The 19,558-nt window shown below is 42.9% G+C and overlaps 1 protein-coding gene across 1 annotated transcript in view; it reads left to right on the top strand.

The window, feature by feature from the left end:
* EXPH5 (exophilin 5) overlaps positions 1–19,558 on the top strand; it is a gene marked incomplete at its 3' end in the record, with an annotated part of 72,203 nt that overhangs the window by 14,827 nt on the left and 37,818 nt on the right. The gene's annotated exons all lie outside the window — the stretch shown is intronic.

Genomic DNA, 19,558 nt, shown 5'->3' on the forward strand with positions numbered 1-19,558 from the left:
GCACGGCACCGGGGAATGTGTAAGAAAGAATATGGCCACCCCTTCAATGTCATCAGACAGCCTCTCTATCCACTCAGCCTTAACTGCAGGTATGACACTGGCTCCAGAGAAAGCAAAGAAAGGCCAATAAATTAGGTCACGTCTATCCACAGCTGTTTAATTACCTATCTCCTGCCATCCAGGCAGACATCTTCAAACCTTTATGAGTGACATATTCCCTCCAAGTTAGCTGTCTCTCCCTTCAAAGCCACCTTCTCCAGGTTCTGCTGAAGTCTGGTTTTAGCTCCCTGCACATCACCACCCCAGCCTTCTTCTTACTTCCTCATATGCTGACGTTTTCTGTGCTGCTGAGGTTTTTGAGCGGTATCAACTGGGATAACCCAATACAAGAATGTACTCTGTGTGTGTGTGTGTGTGTGTGTGTGCATTTTTGTGGAAGTCAGAAGTCGACATCAGTTGCTTTTCACCTTATTTTTTGCAGTGAACCTGGAGCTTGTCTGTTTAGCTAGACTGGCTGAACGGGTTGCTTTGGGGTTTCCTGCCTCCATCCTCCAAGCACTGGGATCCCTGGGGACTGCCATGTGTGCCCAGTATTTGCCTGAGTTCTGGGGGTTCCAACTCTGGCCTCGTTGCCTGCATGGCAAATGCTTTTCTAGCTGAGCTATCTCCCTAGCCCATGTAAGCTTTTATTACACAATTTCCACATATCTAAAAACCAATTTGTAAGTATTGTAAATACTAAAATTTGCAAACAATGACCCCTCAAAATAGAGATGATTTCAATTTGTGTTCCCCCCTTCTCTCTCTCTCTCTCTCTCTCTCTCTCTCTCTCTCTCTCTCTCTCTGTGTGTGTGTGTGTGTGTGTGTGTGTGTGTGTGTATGTGTGTGTGTGTTGCATTGAAGGCCAGACACTAACATGAGGAATAGTTTCTCCGGAGTCATTTGCTTGGTTCTTGAGACAGTCTCTTGCTGGCTGGGATCTGATTAGACTGCCTGGCTCTGCCTTCCCGGGAGCAAGATTACAAGTGTGTGCTGCTGTGCCTGGCTTTTAAAAGACGGGCTCTGGGAATCCAATTTGGTTCCTCATGGGTGTACGGCAAGCATGCTACTGACAGAGCTATCATAAGAACGCCAGGGATGGTTTTATGATGGAATTGGTACCAATGCCATTTGTCTCCTATTCACTTCGGCTCCATCTCTTTGGCACTTCAGGCACCCAATGGTCACAGCCTCCTCACATGGACACTGTACCTCCATGAGTATGTCAGGTCAGGAGGTGACCCAGAGCCTGGCTACTTCTTTCCCTCGGGTATTTTCTTCCTGGGAGGCCGGAGTTTGGGAGTGTAATTCAGGCAACCAACAGCATTATAGCTTCACTTTCTTTCGGAGCTGACAAATTTGACTAGCACCTCTATTTGGTTATTACAACAATTATCTTTGGGACCTCTCACAAATTCAGGGTTCAGGATCCTCCTCTTAGTGCTCAGTGCCCTAAGGACAAAGGTTGGGGAGCTCTGCTCCTCTCGTTAATGACAGCATCACAGGATAGCATTGTTTGCATCAGAATTCAGCAACACTGCAGCAGCAAACACTCATTCTGTTGGTAGGTAGATCTGAGCCCTCACGATGTTCCTAGTTGCAGAGATACGAAACACCCCTCCAAAATCTTTCATCCTGGTGAGGACTTAAGTACCATGTAATCAGCATTCGATATCCATGGGGGCACCTACCATCGGATGTCAAAATCCACAGATGCTGAAGTCCCCTGTTTATGTATTTGTCATCAGACACACCAGAAGAGGGCATCGGATCCCATTACAGACGGTTGTGAGCCACCATGTGGTTGCTGGGAACTGAACTCAGGACCTCTGGAAGAGCAGCCAGTATGAGGTCCACTATTTAAAATGATGTATACACACATTTACCTACAACATGCGGCCACTCTACTGTAAGTCCTTTTTTGATTACTTATAATACTTAACCCAATTTAAATGCTATGAAAATTGTTATACTATACTTTCTAGAGAATAATGACTAAAAAGTGTATGAGTTTCATACACAATGTATTTTTCAAATATTGTTAATTCATGGTTTTTTGTATCCATGGGTGTAGAACCCAGGAATAGCGAGGGCCAACTATATATATTCAGTACTATGTGGTAAATGACCAGGCAGTTAGGTATAGGAGCCCAGAGGTCATTGAATATCATGATGGAGGAGATGATGCCTGAACTGAGTCTGGAGAGAGCTGAGGGTTGGGTAGAGGTGGAAAGGGTCCTGGACATACAATGAGTAATGTTGGAAAGACTAGGCTTTATGGAAAAGCACAGTGAGATGCAGCCAGAATTCATAGGTCAGACCACCAGGATATAAAGTAAGAGGCAAGCATGTGGGTTAGGAGTCAGAGGTGGATCATGGAAGGCCCCTGTGCCATGCCCAAACCATAGGCTTGATAAAGCTAAAGGTAAGGGGAAAATGCTTGATAAAGTGAAAGGTAAAGGGGGAAGTACAGACACAGTTAAAACAACAAAGTAATGAAGTCAGAGTTTCTTTGTAGGTACATAGTGCTGAGTCAAGTCTGGATTAGGAAGTTTCCTGTATAAAAGTGTACTGTCTTCTAAACCGTATGTGTCAGGAATTTATATGCCAATGCTGTAATGCAGGGAGGGAACCCTAGAGAGGTGACTGGGTCGTAAGGGCTATGTTCATCTAAATAGACTCTCATCGTTGCAGGAGTAGGGAAAAGCTAGGTATAAAAGCAAGTTTGGGGGATGGAGATGGAGCTCAACTGGGAGAGTGCTTGCCTAACGTGCATGAAGACCTGATTCCGTTCCAGCACTACAAACACCAGGCATATTGGTAACACACACACAATGCCAGTATTCAGGACAGAGATGTGTGAAGACCAGTAATTCAAGGTCGTCCTTGGTAACATAGAAGTTGGTATCAGCCTGGGACACACAGACCTTATCTCTCTCTCTCTCTCTCTCTCTCTCTCTCTCTCTCTCTCTCTCACACACACACACACACACACACACATACACACACACACACAAATAAGCCCCAAAGATAAATTGGACTTGTCTAGTTTGCATGCTCTCTCATGCCCTTTTGCCCTCTACCATGGGATGACATGGCACTAGAGTCCCTGCTAGATGTTGATGCCCTGCACTTGGACTTCCCAGCCATGAAAACTATGAGAAGAAATAAAGCACCATAGCAACAGAAAATGGACCAAGACAGAAGTCTTAATTAGGAATTAAATGAGGGGGAGATTTAAAAAAAAATATTAGAAGCTCAAATAGCAGGACCTGGTGGTTTACTGGCTGAAGAGGACAGGAAAAGATTCTGTATTGTCTTTTAGGAGTTAGGGTTTCCATTGCTGTGAAGAGACACCATGACCAAGGCAACTCTTATAAGGGCAAAATTTTAATTGGGGCTGGTTTACAGTTTTAGAGGTTCAGTCCATTATCATCATGGCAGAAAGCCTCACACTGTGCAGGCAGACATGGTGCTGGAGGAGCTGAGAGTTCAACATCTTGATCCAAAGGCAGCAAGGAGAAGCCTGTCTCCTGCATGCAGCCAGGAGGCAGCTCTGGTTCCACAATGGGTGGAGTTTAGGCATAAGAGACCTCTAATCCCATCCCCACACACTTACTCCAAGAAGGCCAAGAAGGCCACACCTCCTAAAAGTGCCATTCCCTGTGGGCCAAGAAACCAAACCTATTCAGACCACCACATGGATAAACAAAGGTTTGGGAGCTGTGACAAAGTTTTGGTGTCCAGCTCACTAACTATTTACACTGAATGTATATAGTCCAAACAGACTGCACACTTGAGTCCAAGAACGGCTAAGAGTTCTGCATTCCAAAGGTTATCTCTCTGAAATATCACTTCTTGGCAGTTAGGACTGGGTCTCAGACCTGTGACTAGGACTGGAGGTGGGGGTAAGAGTGAACCCACATCCAGGCAGTGGAAGAAACCATTTCTGGCAAGGAAGTCTGGCTCTGCTCCCCAGTTCCAGATGGCCTGGTGAAGGACTTCAGGGGAAGGTGCTGAAAGCAAGCACCCAAAGGTAGAGAAGGGGATGGAAGCTATCACAAGTACCAGCTGTGGTGAACAGCCTGTCAGACAGTGGGTGGCCAGCCAGAGAAATACACAGGTCTTTTCATTTCCTCCCCTTTGGCTCTGGACTTTAGTCAGAAGCTTATTTTGTTTTCTCTAAGCAAAAATAGGTATGACCAACTAATTGACGCAGCCCCCTTCCTTCCATATAAAACAAGACAAAGAGCCCAGGACTCTTTGTTCTAGCCTTTTGTCCTCCCTAATAATGACAGCTTCCTCTTGAGCAGCTCTGTCCCTTTTCAGATGGGAGGAACAGAAATGCAGTTCACTCCCAGGGGATAAGAGATCCCCCTGAGAGGCCTTTGGTCCAGTGAAGGTTTATTTTCCCAGTGTAGGGGAACGCCAAGGCACTGAGGTGGGAGAGGGTGGTTGAGCACCTTCATGGAGGCAATGGGAGGGGGAGGGGATGGGATTGATGGAAAAGGAGATAACATCTGACATGTAAATACAGAGAATATCCAATAAAAAGATTTTTTTAAATCCCAATTAAATGTCCTTTGAGAGAGAGAGAGAGAGAGAGAGAAAGAGAGAGAGAGAGAGAGAGAGAGAGAGAGAGAGAGAGAGACCCCCGCCCTCAGTACACTCTGCTCCCTAGCATAGAGTACTATACGGATGTCTCTTTCAAAGCTCATACAGAGTCCCTGAAGAGAGAGGTAAAGTGGTCAGTCTGTGTGGGCACCAACAGCAAACAGGTAAACTACCCTTCACCTGTGTGAGCACTCAGGTTTGTAACTGAAGATTTAGTGTAAATGTACTAAATGCATACCTGAGGGGTCAAAGCAACATGTCTGAGTGAGATCCAGCAGACGTGGTGACAGAGGTGCCCACTCCAAGTTCTTAGTATGTACATTAACTAAGCCCCAGAGCTTTATGGACTCGGGATGCGTAGCATTTTTACTCATATTAAAATATGAGGTCCTTGATAAGTATTTTGAGGACCTATATTTATATAAAGTATGCAACCTACTACTGTTAATGCAAAATCCAGGGTCCAAGAAATGTATAAAGTATTTGGTAGACAGACCTTAAAGTTTTTAAGTAATTATTTTTCTCTCTTGTTTATATGTTTGTTGGTTGGTTGGTTTTTGTCTCACTCTGTAGCCCAGGCTGTCCTAGAACTCACTGCATATCCCAGGCTACTTTTAAAAGTCTGGTGATGCTCTGCCCTTTGACAACTTATATACCATTGAACTGCTCGTGACTTGCAAGTAGGACAGACTGTGGTGATGTAGGGCCTGGAACACAGAGAAACATGGATAGGAACTAAGTTCATAAGAAAAGTACTTGCAAAGAGGCTGGCCATGCAGGCCCGGCTCTGGTGTGGATATGTAGAATGCGGCTGGAGAAAATTATTACTAAGTATGGCTTGTTCTTCTACTGCATGGAATAATATCACACTTACTAAATTTTAATTTATAGCGGGAGTATGTAATCTTCACTTCAGGAAAACTATTCATGTTCCTATCAGAAACTGAAGCCCTAAACAAAAGACTTAGTGCTTGCCCTTGTGGGAACTGCTGTCTCCTCCTCTCCAGAGCCTCTGTTCTGCCCGACTCTCTCCCCTCCTGGCTCCCCTGCATCCCACACCTTCAATAACTATTATTAAATGTCCACTGATTTTCAACCCGCTGACACAGAAAGAATAAAATATGAGCAGATTGTTTTATTTTATGTTTCAACTCTGTAAATTCTAAATAGAAAAGAAATTCAGTAACCTCTGACAAACTGCATATGTTAAAGGTTTTGTAGCATCTTTCTCCAAAGTCTGGCTTTCTGTTGAATAGGTGCTCAAGAAAGCAATTTCCCAGAATGCTGGTGATTTCCTATGAATGAGTGGTTGACAGAACACAAGAAGAAAACTTGTCCCTGCTACTCCCCTACATTAGACGTCTCCAGAATTGCTTCCATGACTTTTCTGTTGAAACTTCTTTAGTACATCATTAAGTAGCCAAGAGAATTTAAGAATTTGGAGAAATCTTATGGATAGCCTAATAACTCAAGGCAACTGTGAAGATATTATTGTAGATAATAATTTGGCCTCCACGAACACATTTGGACAGCTTTCGGAAGCAAGGCTAGCAAGTAAAAACTGTAGACCATTCAGTCACAAACAAAGCAAAACAAATCCCAAACAGTCTCCCATTTCTTTTCTTCCATTTTTAGACTGCTCTCTGTGGGGATGGCAGCGCTTACCTACAACCACTAAAATGCTTTCCTATCACTGTGAATGAACATCATGGCTCACAACCACAGGCAGCTTCCGATGCTTTTTCTAACCGAGTTCAAACCCCAGTAAGACTGGTTCTGTCTTGAAAGGACTATTTTCATGTTAGCAAGAATGAATTCTACCCTCCTTTGTGACCCTAAGTCAAGAGTCTTGGCTTTCTCTTATACACGGGCAGGCTATGCCTGTCTTTATCCACCAGTAGACACTAAATTTCTCCGTGTTTTCATACCATCATTATGAATGGTAAAGCTCATTATGGTTGAAATGGCTTTTCTCCCTAGTCAAAAAAAGACATTCTTAAAAACTTTAGCTAGGTGCCAGCACTGAGTCAGGTCATGGAACAAAGGAATTCGTGAAAAGGGCATCACAAGCAAAAAGAGAAACTTGGAAAGTAGCCCAGAGGGCCTGGTGAAGTCTTTAGAATGGTTGGCAAGCAAGGTTTAAATGAGACAGAGTAAGTAAGGGCAAACAAGTCTAGATAAGTAAGCAGGACTGGGCACAAAGACTGGAGTCCCAGAGGTGAGGAGGAAGCCGAGACAAGTTATTTGATCAGTCTAAGTAACAAAGGGATTAGTGCCAGGCCCATGAGTGTCCCCACCACCTCAATGCAGCCTCCTCCTGTCAGCCCAGACAGTTTCACACTCCCACACTAGTCTGGGACAACGAGCTGGAAAGAGATGGCAATCTTGGTTGGTGAGAGTGTGCTGATAACATCGTCTGCAGCACTGGACCACATGAAGCCTTTCTTCGTACTTAGCACGGTAGCCTGAACAGGAAGAGGCAAAGAAGCATAAAAATTAAGTGGACCGAGTGTGACATTCAGCTCGGGTCTGTGACATGCTCCAGGGCTAGGGCACAGATACTTAGACCCTCCCATGAACTGCTCACAGCAAATATCAGGCTCTGCCAACCCTGTTGGGTGTTCTCTTGGTGCTTTATTTTGAACTTCAGAGGATCAATATTATCAATGACACCTGGATTAAAATAGCAAGCACAGGCCCTGAACAGAGGCACCATAACAGAGACTCCTAAATAGACACCTGAAGAAAGACTCTTTTTCCAAGAGCTCCTGAAATAATGGTCAACTCTTTAGTAAGACAATGCCAAAGGACAGACAAACTCTGTCTTTGGGTTTATCTGATAAGCAAAAAATCAAAAGACTGTAACAACTGGTGGGCTAGAGAGGGTTTAATAGCACTTGTTCTTGCAGAGGACTTTAGTTCCCAGTACCCATGTGGCCGCTCACACCCGTCTGTAGCTCCAGTTTAGAGAATCTGATGTCCTCTTCTGGTCTCTGTGGGTACTGAATACACACGTGCACAGATATACATGTAAGCAGAACACCCACACAGATTAATTTTTAAAACAGGACAGTAATAACTGAGATGGGAAAAGGGCCCTTGCATGGAGACAGACCTGATACAATCTTTCTCCACCATGATTTGATGACATGTTTCATAAGCAACTGAAACAAGTCCCTTCTTTGGCTTGCCAAATCTCCTTCAAAGAAAGTTATTCGGAGGAAATTATGAGAACTGGGTACAAAACTAGTTTTAAACTATGTTCATCTCAACATCATAACCGTGAAAAATTAAAAAACAACTCATGTATCTGACTATAAAACAGATATAATGGTAGAACGCTGATATGGTTGGACAATGTTCTTGACTGTAATGCTAAATGGAATCGTAGATATACTGTGGTATTCACAGTATGAAAACGTTTTTTAAACACAAAAGTAGCACATTAAGCAAGTAGGGAAACAATAGAATCAGAAAGCATCTCTTATTCTACCTCCTATAATACTTTTAACAGTTACTGAACTAAAATCAACAGCGCTGCCATGACCTCTCTCCTTGTTCTTACATAATAAAAGTCCTTTGACCACTTTAAAACACACAGCCCAGTTCCGTTGCAATAAGATAATTTGAAAGCCCAGTTTAGCAAAGTTCAGTTGTTTCCATTGGAATAGCTAGTTCCTCTTAGCAGCCAACACCAGCTTTGTTCTGCTAAAACCAAGACAGCAAGTCTGGGGATTATGAGTGGATTGTTGTTGTTGTTGGTTTTTACTTCGTTTGTTTTTGTTTGTTTGTTTGTTTGTTTTGGTAACTTCCAAGTTTTCTGTGTTGAGTTGAATTATATTTTAATAAAGTCAACTTAGAAAAACTTTATAATGGCAAAGCCATTCATTTTGACCATGTTTGAAAGATCTTGCCCTAAGGCTAAGAATTCCCTTGAGAACAAATTCTTATGTGTGTTGCTTATGGCTGGGTGTTTTACTTGTTGATTTTATGTGACAAGGAACATATAGTATTCCCCTGTAAGTGGTGGGCAGCACATTGTTTCACATTACAATGGGAGGTAAGGAGACAGTCTGGGCCCCACACAGCCAGCCCTCAGGAACTTATAAAGTTGGCAGTACTCTGGTATCACTCAACGAGGTGAGAGTAATAAACCCAGGTCCGGTTTTTTGTTTTTTGTTTTTTTTTTTTTTTTTTTTTTTGTTTTGTTTTTTTTTTTCCTCCAGTTGTCCTTGTTCACATTTATTTCCATGGCTGTTTCCTTCTCACACCATCTGTCTCTCTGTCCCTGGCTTCTGCCTGTCCATTAAGTAGCATTACTGGCTCTATGTGGTACTACTCAATGCCCCTCCCTATGTTTCTCTCAGCCTCTTGTCACTTTAGTTAGCATTAGTTGTCATGGTTTCAAGACATGGCGTGGCATGGCATGATTAAACTGTTGTCACTCACCAGAGTGGAGTGTGTATCAGCTGTGTGGCCTTCTTGCTCCAGTTTAGCTCTTGAGTCATGCACAACTTGCTAGTGTGGTTCATTAAGTTCAGGAATGCCAAAAATGTGGGATCCTGTAACCCACAACATAGCAGTCATTCCCAACCACTTTGGTACCAAAGTCTCCAAACACACCTTGGACTGCCTATGGTAGTTTTTAGTCTCAGGCAGATCCTCCTGACTGCATTAATTCTGTGGCTAGGTTATATTTTGTGATGTTGATAAAGAGAATAGATTAATAATTTTTAAATTGCTATCATATTTTATTATTTTGAGAGGATGTGTGTGTGTACCACGGCACACATGTAGAGGTCAGAGGAAAACTTGCAGGAGTCAGTTCTCCACTTTAGGCCACGTGGGTTCCAGGGATGGAACTCAAGTCCTAAGTCTTGATGACAAGTGCCTTTAACTGTTGAGCCATCAACAGCCACAGAATGATTTGAAACAAACCAAAACAAAAGGTAGGGACAATCAGGTTGCTCAGATCTCTTCTTCAAGGCCAGATATTACTTTATTCTAGGAGAAGAAAAAAAGAGAAGGAGGAAAAGGGAAAAAAAAAGAGAAGGAGGAGAAGAAAAGAAGGAGAAAGAAGAAGAGGAAAAAGGAAAGGAGGAAGAAGAAGAAAAGAAAGAGGAAGTGGAGGAAGAAGAGAAAGAAGGAAGAAAGAAAAGAAAAAAGGCTTAAGTAATTCAAAGCTGAGCAGGTGTTGACTTTTAAGGTCATTGTCAGTAGATTAGCCACGCCCATTTACAAGTGCCAAGCGAACAGCTGTTCTAATTGCTGCTTTTTCTCTCTAAAAGATACTTGGCATTGACTTTTTATTCTTGAGAAATGGGTTGGTTGTTTACACATCAAGAGAGATTAGTCTGCACCTATTCATGTCAAAGACATATTAGATTACAGGGCACTATATGCCTCCAGAGTTACGCTGTCATCTGTAATAGTCAACAATGTTCCTTTAAAGCCTTTCTCCAAATACCCACTAAGACTTTGTGAATAAGTATTTAATACACTGTGAAGAATGAGCCCAACTTTTGTTTCTGAGATTCTGAAAGACTTTAGATGCTAGCATCTAGCCAGGCATTGTGGCGCACACCTTCAGTCCCAGCATTCATCAGGAAGAGGCAGGTAGATCTCTTGAGTTCGAGGCTAGCCTGATCTACAAAGCCAGTTCTAGAACAACCAGGGCTACACAGAGAAATTCTGTCTCTCTCAATGAGTAAAACGAAAACAAAAAATAGGTACTAGCACCCAAAAGCTAAAATTAAATAACAACAGTGATGTCCCCAGAAAAAAGTCTTTTAAAAATATTAGTACAAGGGTCTCCAGTTGGTGAGTCCGTGAGATGGCTCAGTGGTAAGTGCACCTGCTGCTGGGCCTGACGGCCTGAGTTCAATCCCTGGGACCCACATGACGGAAGGAGATAAACAACTCTAGTACGTCTGACCTGCATGAGCAACCCTGGAACATGCACACACCTCAACAGCTACATACGCCCATCCACACACACTCAGGCTTTTGTAAATCCCCAAAAACAAGTTACATAATTCACACGCACTTGTATTTCTAACACTATTGCTTCAGTGTACTTCAAGAACAGATTTTATTATAGGATTAAAATAAGATTTTATCTCAGCACTGTCTCACTGAAAGATGTTTTGGTTTTAAGGAGTTGCAACTATGACTAAGGAGAAAACTTAAAAGTCTCGTGGATAAAATAACAAGTGGAATAAATTATCAGCAAATCAATAATTGCAACAACCACATCTTTTTTTTTTTAGCTCAAAGTCATACTCTGTGTAGTTTTGGAGGATGTTCAACAACAGTTCAAACCTTGTTTGTCACTGGATTAAAAAATAAAAAAGGTAGTATCCACATCACTGATCTCTGTAAGGCTGCTTCTAGAGAGCACTTGAAAAAGGACAGTAATCGTTTCAATGAAGCCTCCTTCAGAGTCTGAGGTTTCCTGAAAACACCCTGAACACTATTACCAACCCATGAGCTTTAATGGCCACGAAGCTCCCTGCCAGTGACTCCTGCCATGGACTGTGCCTACAGGACCTGCACTGTCCCTTGTAGGAACCCAGAGAGCCATCCCTTCATGGCAGTGACATTTGGGAAAACACAGGCTGTGAGTGGGACACTTTCTTCCTCCTGGCTTGCGTGCTTGTTCTGTGAATGAAGGCAGCTCGGGAAAAGGGACATCACATGTCTCATATGACATGTTAAAAATAAACTAATGCCAGACAGACTAAAGACAGGGTCCTAACACCTGTAGGACTTACACAGTACAGAGGGTTAGATGGTTTGATAACTTGTGTTTTAATCACAAGAAGAGAGGTAAACGCTCTGCTTAGACCCAGAACGAGTTTAGGAGAATTCGGCTTTTCGCTGGCTTGTGAGACTGCCTCTTCCTGTCTTCTTTTTCTGGCAGAATGTATCTAAGAATAAGGATTACATTATATGTGGGAATGAAGGAACATGGTTTTCATTCTTGCTGCTGTAAAGAAAGGAGAAATGCTGTGGATATGCCTAAGTGGTTATAGCCTGTTACCTAACTGCATATGTGGCAGTACAGAGGATGTGGTTGGAATTTAAGATGCAGTTGTCTTTGGAGAACAGCCACAAATAACAAATAATAAACAAATCCAAGGTGTTGAGATCACGCACTTTGCCTGAGAGTCCCTTCTGCACCTCTAGAATTCTAACGCTCAGCTTGTGAGTCTTAGTGGAGGTGTCTGAGCAACTGTACAAAGGGACGTAAGAGGGGCAGCAGCTAACAACTTTAGTTCCTAATCCCCTTGTATTCCTCTGTTAACTATTCAATAACACTCACTCACTGCCTGCAGGCTGTGCAGGAGATCCGGCCCTCGGCTTGGGAAATCGACAGTCTATGAGGAGAGTCATTATGAAAAAGGTTTAGAGACTCTGCAGAGCAGTTTAACTCTAGGCAAGTGTTGAGTAGCTCAGGCTCCTCAGCTCAGGGTTTATATAGAAGACTGGACATGATCTACACCACTTAATGAAAGAGGTTTGAAGTTAGCCAAACGGTTACTTATTTCATTCATCTTTTTACAACTTTGAGTGGCTTATCCTTCAGTTTAGTTTCCCCTCTTGTATAAGGATCTGGGGATATTGAGGGGGTCAGCTTCAGGATAACCCCCCCCACTTATATACCAAAATCAGACACTAAAGTCCCATATATAAAATGCCATGCTATTCGTATATAACCTGCAAAAACCCTCCCAGGTACTTTAAATCATCTTTAGATTACTGAGAAAAACTAATACAATGCAAATGATATGCAAATACACATGCAAATGATATGTAAATAGCCATTGTGCTGCTTTGCTTAGGGACTTGCACAGGGGAAGTCCAGCAACATTGTTCTTCTTAAATCCCTATCTCCAGTTGGTTGCAGCCAAGGATGACCTCACTGTGGCTATAAAGGACTGTCTGTCTTATGGCACCTCCCTCACTGGACTCCCATGGAGATGAGATGGTCTATGTGGACACAATGTGGCAGTTGTCACTTTGCATATGCTTAATATTTCCAGCTCCCTTTTTGGGGAGCAAGGGGTTGTTACTGTGTATAAGATCTCACAGCGTATTTGGTTGCATTATGGTGGTACCAGAAATTACACAAAATAGTGCCTTCATCCTCCTTCAAGCCCTTGCCTGTGGGAAACAGTACTGTCTTTTAGTTGTTTCATTTTTAACTGTGTGCTCGATCCAGAGAAAAACCCCAAAGGGAAAGGACAAGAAAATGGAAGGTCAGTGGATACCAGAGAATGGTGTGGAGATTTGTCCAGAATACAGAAGCCCAAAGATGCAGGGTTGAGATCTCAGATAGAGCTACGTGTGGATTACCTAAGCACATTCTTTCGTCAAGTTTGCCCTCTAGGACCTCTGTAAATGTTTGCATAGTCACAGAGAGGAAACTGGCCGCGCAGTCCCCAGTTCAGCATTCATGAGGGGATCAGCTTCAGAGAACAGAGCTGTCCCCAAATTCACCTGCCCTCCTTTGTCCTCTACTTACCAAGAGCTTCCTGAGTCTGCCTGTGTCAGGCAACAAGACAAATAAAGGCCTCGTAGAAGAAGACGTTAAATCAGGCAGATAAACGAAGAAGATTAATGCGGTTTAAAAAATCACCAAGAAGCTTGAGAGACAGTGACTGCCAGGTGGGAGACCGAATGTTTAGTTTTGAAAAGCTAAGGAAGGGCTCTACAAGGTTGTGAGGTTTTACCTGAGGCATAAGCGAGACAAAAGCATGCCCATTCGACAAAGCGGGTTGGGGGGAGGTGTGGACAGCTAGTGCAGTGCCCCATGGAAGCTACCTTAGCTCCCTAGAGGAAAGAAAGAGGCCAAATGCAAAGAAGAAAGGAAGACTTTATGACTTAGAGTGGTCGAACTGGCAGAGGGCCAGTAACACACAGCTTCAAAGACTACGGGGTTCAAGTTTGTATGGTCAGCAGGGTAAGAAGCTGTGGAAAGATTTGACCCGAGGAGTGGTCTGAAATAGCTACGTGAGGAACTTTTCCTCGTCACCCTGACAAAGTCCCTGCCAAAAGCAGCTTAAGAAAGGACAGATTTATTTTGGCTGGAAACTGGATAACAGTCAGTTGAAGGGGGAAGGGAGGGAGTCTCAGCAGAAGTGTGAGGCAGCTGGTCCCATTGCACCAACAGTCGGTGAGCAGAGAGAGATGGATGCTGACCCCCTCCTGCCCCCTTCCCCCCCCTTCCCCTTTATCTTAATCTTTCATGGACACAACCTGCCCAGGAGATGTTGCCATTACTCTAAGTCTCATTGACTGGGGAGATGGCTCAGCTGATGGAAAATTTGCCGTGAAAGCAGAAAGTAGGTCCGGCTCCCCAGTCCCTGTGTAAAAAGTCAGGTATGACCATTTACCTCTGTAAACCCAGCACTGAGGGGGTGGAGACGGGAGGCCTCCTGGAGTTTAGTGGTGAATAAATGAGATCAAGATTCAGTGAGAAACCCTTTCTCAGTAAATAAGGTAGAGGGCAAAGACACCAGCTATGGTCCTGGATCCTCCTGGGGGTAGGCACTTCACCTATAGCAGCATAGATCTATCTATACACCAACTTACCTCATCCTCACAAAACCTCAGGAAATATCATCAAGCTCCCCCTCATCTTATAGATGAAAACACTTAAGCACAGAGATTGAGTTGTTGGGGTCACCACAGACCCACTCAGACTCTGGGTCTCAGTTAAACAGGGCTGGGTATTGAACTCATGCCCCAAGATTGTTCAACCAGGGCAGTAGCTTAGACTCTGGGGCTGACAGCCATGACCACAAATGCTGTCTGGGGTCAGTTTAAATAGGGAAAAACCATGATGAACTCATAAGCAGATACCGAGGCGGGGGAGGGGTGCTGCTGAGGGTGGTCGGCCTTTTTCCAAGTTTCTTCGATAGTTTAGATGTAACAGTTCAAGCTGACCTCTCTCTTGCCTGGCTCTGAGTGAAGGCTATGGTTGGGGAGTTTCCAAGAAGAAAAAGCAGCTTCAGAACATAGCAGTACCCCACTCTGAGTGAACTGGGTGAATCTATTTTTTCGTGTTGATGACTGGCAGGCATGGAACAAAATGGTTATTGCTATGCTGGGGGTGGGGGTTCAGGCCTCAACAGAAATTATCGTTGATAAAGGTGGACACAATGTTCAGTGCAATTAGTATGAATCTACTCTCAAAGTTGGAGATGGCTCTCAGCTGGTTCTCTCCGTATGTGTTCTCCTTAAAAGACATCAGCTGCCGCTTGTTTGTTTCGTTGTTTACAATGAGGTTCCCAGGCTGCAAGATCTTTCCTGAGGCCTGGCCTTAGAAGTCTGCAGTTTTACATCTGCCACATTCTGTTGGTCTGAATAACCACTAGGCCTGCCCAGAATCCAGGGGGCTGTGGAAGAGTCCCCGGCTCTTGATAGGAAGAGTGAAAGAGTCCCAGTGAAAAATATATATTTCCACTTTCCAGGCAAACAGTCCTACAAATGAAAAAGAAAAAAGTCAAGAAAGTTAAATATTTGACCCCAGTTATCCATGTAGAACCTGACCCTGGCTCTGTGGTCTTTCTATCTTCTAATAAGCCTAGCCAGGTGTGGTGGCACACATCTTTAATCCCAGTACTGGGAACCAGAGGAGGCCATATCTCTGTGAGTTCAAGGCCAGTCTGTTCTATACAGTGAGTTCCAGGAGAGCCAAAGTTATGAAGGAAGAAAGGGAAGGAGTGAGGAAGGGAAGCAAGGAGGAAAGGAGGTAGGGAGAAAAAAAGCAAGGAAGGAAGCAGGGAAGGAAGGAAGAAAGCAAGAAAGGAAGGAAGGAAGCAAACAAGGAAGGAAGGAAGAAAGGAAGGAAGGAAGCAAACAAGAAAGGAAGGAAGGTGACTAGGAAGGGTCAACAAAGTTCCAAGCAGGGAAGAAGACAAGGAAGAGATAAGGGGACATGATAGTCACAGTTCAAGGATGCAAACTACAGGAAAACTAAAATGAACTCAGGAAGAGGAAACTCAGATGTGGCATGATTAGGGGTGCCAGCGTGGAGGACAGAGTGAAGGAAGGACACTTGGGCTTGGTACTAAGGGTTGGGCGCAAGAAAAGACCTGATCTAACGTAGTCTGGCTGATCACCCTGAGGGTAAAACAAATTAGAAGCTTAGACAGCAGTCCCCTGTGATATGTTGAGTCAGGGCTAATTAAGCAGACAAGCTGTGTCCTAGTAATTTACCTAGATGTATGTCATGTCTAACCCTGGGGTTCTTCTGATTGGCTTAGGTGGACGGTTCACCCTGATTGGTTGCCTAGGTATAAAGCTGGGACAGGAGTCTCCTGTGGGCTGCTTAGGAACTCCTTGAGTTCTATTCACAAAGGCTCCACGAAAACAAGGCCAGCTGGGATACAAGTTTCTGTCCTGTTTAGAGTGTCCCTGGGCCCTCGCTTTTATGTTCAGGGTTTTTTCTCACCTGTTCATGGTGAGTTACTTGATATCCTATGTTTGAGAGGTAAACACACAACTCCAGACCATGCTGATTGGGTAAATGCTGTGTTCTTTTCTGTCAACTGCTGTAAAAGTGTGCAAATTACACTCCACCTCTCCTCTTACACAAACTCTTCTTTCGTCGAGACTGGGAAGGCTAGCTCCAGGTCCTTAGCAAGGTTAGACCTTCAGACCATGTTTAGTTTCTTTACTTCCGTTGCCTTTGTTCCAAATGCCAGAAGTAATTTCCTTTTTGTAACAGTGAGCGCAGTGCCTTCTTTGACAACCTGAACTTTGAACATCCCGGCTCCTGACTGTGCCTGTTCATCCAACTGTCCTGTCTGCCAGCCCCCAGTCATGCTCGCATACTTGTACCTTATTTAAATGTCTCTAAAATTGTTCTGAATCACGCCAGTATTGCAAATGTAGGTATCACTGCTGCCTGAATTTTATTATTGTCTTCAGAAGACAAATATAATTTTATCATAAATTTAATTGTAGATCATACCTACTTCAGTCCTCGCTAGAACTGTGATTTCTATGACCCAACATTCAAGGTTTAATCAAAACAAAAGGCAAAACCCTACTTTAAATAACTTAGAATGGGCCCGGAGAGATGGCTCACGTGGTTAAAACTGCTCTTCCATAGGTCCTGAGTTCAAATCCCAGCAACCACAAGGTGGCTCACAACCATCTGTAATGGGATCTGATGCCCTCTTCTCATGTGTCTGAAAACAGCTACTGTGGACTTATATATAATAAATAAATCTCTTTTTAAAAAAAAAACTTAGACTGGATAAGAAAAAGCAGGACTTTTTACAATGTCTAGTTCCAAAAAAAAGCCTTGATCCATAAACTTAGAAAAGCATGCAATTGCCAAACACAAAGTATAATTATTTCATTGCTTAGAAATGTGGCATAGTTTATTAAATAGAAAACAAAAATTTCAAAGTAAAATTTAATTACTGACAATTATAAATGAGGAATCTTTAAAATATTAATAAGAAAAATAAGGATAATTGAAATAATTATCTGTAGCTTTCTAAGGAAGTCTTGTACCTTGTAGCCTAATTAATGACCTTTGAAAGGCATTCTGATTTTATGTATAAAGAATCACAAAAATGTTTTGACTCTTTAGCCTAATCATTCTATTTCTGTCTGAGATGCTGGAAATGTAGAAACTATATGTTAATTACACCAGTGTTTACCAGAGGATGTGTCAGTGGCTTGTTTCAAGAAGATGTAAAATAAATTATCTTGAATATTTAGTGATTTCTGAAAATAAGCTATGTTACAAGGTGTGTGTGTGTGTGTGTGTGCAAGCACCAAGACAATTTGGAAGTCAGAGAACAATTTGTGAGAAATGATTTTACCTTCTACCATGTGGGTTATGGGAACTAAACTCATATTATTAGATTTGGTGGCAAAGTGCTTTTTCCTGCTGAGCCCTAAAGGTTTTTCTGATAAAATGTTGTTTTAGTGTTAAGTATGCTAGATCTCCATAGATTGCATCTTCTGTGCATTATGTCAGTAAGAAAACTAGGGGGTCTTTCTTGACATGGACTTTAAAAAATTCTATTTTTCTTCAGCTCCACCATTATCAACCTGGTTGAAATAAATAGCTGTTTCTGCTGGACTCTGTAGGTGCTCTGACCGGTCTGTGGTCCCATGCTGGAATCTAGTCTCTGCCAGTAGCTAAATGCAAATCCAGTCTCTCTCTCTCTCTCTCTCTCTCTCTCTCTCACACACACACACACACACACACACACACACACCATTGCTTCAGTTGCTTCAAATACCAGCCACTTTACCTGATACCAAATGCTATGCTAGCCTGTGCCTGGCTCTCAAGACTCTCCTCCCATTTCCACACTCTAGGCAGTTATCTTCAGCTGATACCCTTCTGCCTAGGATGCTCTCTTCTCCCTAGAACACTGCCTACAGTTGACACTCCTTTGCCTAGAACGCTCCCTGCAAGAACCTTACCTCAGCCTCCTTCCACTCCATCATCTTAAGGAATCTTCATTGCTTCCCTAGAGCAGGTCCCCTTGTCACACTCTCTTGTGACCTCTTTACTTTTTTTCTTATTTATGACTCACACAGACATAAACATTCCCACCCCAGAAGAGCTCAAATTCCATGAGAATGGGGACTTAGCATGTTCACTGTTCTTTACTGAGAATTCAAATGTGTAATGGATGCCTAAGTACCACTGTTACTTAGCTAATCTGTGTCACTTTGGGATTCTTGTGGCTTTCTCCTGTTAAACTTCAGTCTCCTGAGGAGGAGCCATCCTGCTCTGCCTACTGTGGTACCCTAATATTGACACAGTATGAGGCCATCTCCTGGTGTATATCTGATAAATTTACTGTAACTATGTAAAAACAGAGAAAAGCCACAACAGCAAACAAAAACTGTTAGAATTATAAAAATGTAACTTCCTCCAAAATGTTAGTGCAATAAAAAATTCACAATTAAGCATAAAGAAATAGCTCATTTGATACATTGTAAGTACAGATTACATGTAACAAAAAGGCTAATTGTAGACATAGTAGTAATAATTGTTATACTGTAAAAAAATTAGATGTTTTGATTTCCCCCTAGTGTATCCAAATGGCTGTGTCAATTTTTTCATAGCTGTAATCACAGATTAAATTCTATGTTTTGCTCCATGCTGTATTTATTTCCCTGAGATTCTATGTTGCCTACGTAATTATAGTTAGCAACTACATGGTGTTCATTTACATCAGTATACTTGAGAGCGGTTCTTACTTTTAAGATGTATTCCCTGGAATAGATGTATATGTATTCACGGAGAAATCGGATTAGTGACTTTACAGGCCACAATATGGTGATGGTCATGCCATACTTGACATGGGACTGACTGTGATTTTTTTTTTTTTTACAAGAGAATTCAAGTTGTAGCATGCCTACAAGGGGAAAAGTCCCTCTATATATGTCTATACAGGGCACCCTAAATCTTGTAGCTTCTGAAATAAGCTACATATGCTAAGAGTGGAGTGGGGGTACTGGGTTTGGGAGAACAATTAGAGGCAGCGCTGAGAAAATGGAATTTATAGACTCATGAGGGACATTTAAAATGAAATGACTGTATTGGCTAGAAGCAGATCCTGGGGTGTCTTTATTCTGTTAGCATCAAAGATGGCAATCCGGTCAGGAGTGATCGACCAGGTAACAGGAAATGACAATAGCAAAAAGAGAGGCACCACTGCAGATCTGTAGGCTGTAGGCTGAGCATAATGACGCTGCTGCCTAATGCTTTTCAAAATGCAAGTCTGGGCAAGATGAGCCCTGCTTCTCCAAAACTTTTTATAAAGCGGCAGTATCGTAGCCTCAAGCAGGAGTGAGTTACAGCCCTCTTGGTTCATTGGTTTTAACTCCAAGTGGCTACTTGGCCATCATCTTGCTT

The sequence above is a fragment of the Micromys minutus genome (assembly GCF_963924665.1).
Source record: "Micromys minutus genome assembly, chromosome: 16".
Classification (NCBI taxonomy): domain Eukaryota; kingdom Metazoa; phylum Chordata; class Mammalia; order Rodentia; family Muridae; genus Micromys; species Micromys minutus.